General features: G+C 34.3%; 1 long non-coding RNA gene across 1 annotated transcript; it reads right to left on the reverse strand.

The window, feature by feature from the left end:
• Positions 1-1511: 1511 nt before the first annotated feature.
• On the reverse strand, positions 1512-2050 carry LOC133743637 (uncharacterized). Its single transcript, XR_009863163.1, has 3 exons — positions 1920-2050; positions 1694-1801; positions 1512-1582 (listed from the first exon to the last, which is right to left on the reverse strand). It is a non-coding gene; the product is annotated as an uncharacterized LOC133743637 (long non-coding RNA).
• Between the last annotated feature and the right edge of the window lie 626 nt (positions 2051-2676).

Genomic DNA, 2676 nt, shown 5'->3' on the forward strand with positions numbered 1-2676 from the left:
TATGTTGTTTCTGTCGTCTGATTTGAAGAACAATGACAGTTATATGTCGACTGATGTCGTATGTAACAACATTTATATCGTGAGTTATGTTGTTTGAGATTTCTTTGGACTACAGATAATTGTGATTCTTATGGTTAGATTGGATTTCCAACTACAGTTTTAGTTTTTTTATGTTGTTTGAATGTCACTTGGAGTATAGTCTTACTCAAATTTCTGTTGTTTGAACTAGTATTCAATCTCATTTTTCTGTTGTTTGTTTGGACTTTAAACCATTGTTTAAGTTATATTCTGTTGTTTGAGAATGATTAGAAATATACTTTTATGTTGTTTGAAGTTGGTAGAAACAACATATCAACCACCTACTTCTGTTGTCTTAGAGCACTTTGAACTCCACTTTTCTGTTGTTTGAAGTGGGTAGAAACAACATATCAACATATCAGCCGCCTACTTCTGTTGTCTGAGAGCTCTTTAAACTCCACTTTTCTGTTGTTTGAAGTAGGTAGAAACAACATATGAACCACCTACTTCTGTTGTCTGAGAGCTCTTTGAACTCCACTTTTCTGTTGTTTTAAGTAGGTAAAAACAACATATCAACCACCTAGCTAGTTCTGTTGTCTGAGAGGTCTTTGAACTCTACTTTTCTGTTGTTTGAACGTGGTAGAAACAACAAATGATCATTTGTTTATGTTGTTTCTATTTTCTTGATACAACATAAATTGTGAAACCTGCATATATATATATATATATATATATATATATATATATATATATATATATATATATATATATATATACATCTGTTGATGCCTACGTTTCATTGCATCAACATCATCCAAAATACACTTCATAGTTCCAACTCTAAACCTAGCCAACAGTTACATAATGATCGAGATCGAGAACCAAAAAACCATCTTATCTCGATCATTTACCTAATATTGCACCAAGTCAAAAACCTATAAGGTAAAGAAAGAGTAGCTAGGCAGAGAAACTGCATGCATAATATAGGTTCATCAACACTTTCCATCAGTTATATATAAATGCACAAAAGCAGTTCCTAGTGCTACTCATCTACCTTAAACAGAACCAAAGTTAGAACTTCATAACATGATTTGCCCATTCAGCTCGAACCACATCAATATCCTTCTGTGTGTAAGCAAGATTTGATTTCCTGTCCCACTGAAACAAGCAAATGCAGCAAGTTATTATGATGCAATCAGATTTCATATTATAGGTGTATTTCAGATTTTGACATAATGAAGTTCATTAAATTTGAGAAGCAAATGCAGCAAGTCCATTATGCAGTTGATCATTCTTACCTTGTTAGCAAACTCCAAGTTCTTGTCCTCTACAATTTCTTTCATATAACGCAAGATGAAATAACCACAAGTTTTAGAATCAGTTTGCTCTGGAATACCCTAAAGATAATAAACTAGTATTAACCATCGGGAAATATGATATACCATATGAGGAAGTACGACTTAATGGAGACTACAAAAATTCCAACCAACTTACAGCAAGATTCTTCCATTGGATTATTTTCTTTCCTTTCCTACCCTTTTGGGCATTGAAGATTTTAATGGAGCTTGAAAATGATGATCACAAAAATTAAAATTAGTAAGCAACAAGTTCAGTACATGAAGAAACAACATCAACTGATCAATATGGAAAAAAAAAAATTGGGAAGCAGACTCACTTGTCGACAATAGCTTTCCATTCACCAGCACAAAGTCGCCTTTTTAGCGGATCCATGAAATGCACGACTTCTTCATCCGGGTTCACCACCGACAACATCCAATGAGCACTATAGAAAAAGATGTAAAATTTTCAGGAAGGATTAAGTCCATTAAATCTATACATAGAAGCTATCAACAAGCAATATAACATGCCTAACATATATTGTAGTAATACTAATTACATACCCTGAGTTATATGGAACCAAAAATATCTGCCCCGGTTTCCCTAACATGTACCGATTTGACATAGACCGTGCCCGTTCAGTGGGATTTCCACACCCAATTATACCGGTGTGTGCAGGGTCGATAAAGCCAACCATATCAAGCATCTTAGACTTCTTCAGGACTCCATAAAGGTAGCTACAAATAATATTGCAATATTAAATGGTTAAAAAAAAGGCTTCTAATTATGAAGATTATGCAGTATAGTCAATTACTGAAGATAAGAATAAGGTAATAGAAAACTGATCTGTACCTCATGTAAAAAACAATGACTCCTCCAGATACTTCCAGCATGTTAGCCATGTTAAAGATATCCCTTCTAAAGATGACGGCTTTCCTAGAATGACCGAAAATTTCCCCATGATGTTGTGTGGATTGTGGCGCCATCCGTCAATCCAGTCTTGGCCCACATACACAAGTCCTTTACTGGTATTGGCAGATTCTTCGGCAAGTTTTCCAAGTCTTCATTGTCATCATCAAATGAATCTCTGCTTCTCTTCTTCGGATTAGCACGCTTTGTTTTCTAATTTTGTAACGATAAGACTACATGTTATCAACCCTTTCCAATATTAACATATACCATATATATGAAACAGATTTCCATATTAATTGAACATCAATAAATAAAAGAAGAAGATGGACTATAAATGAATTAAGAATGAATTACTTTCTGCTCAATGGGTTTAGGGGGTGCCTCTGGTGCAGGGGTAACAACTAGCTT

This window comes from Rosa rugosa, chromosome 4 (assembly GCF_958449725.1).
Source record: "Rosa rugosa chromosome 4, drRosRugo1.1, whole genome shotgun sequence".
Classification (NCBI taxonomy): domain Eukaryota; kingdom Viridiplantae; phylum Streptophyta; class Magnoliopsida; order Rosales; family Rosaceae; genus Rosa; species Rosa rugosa.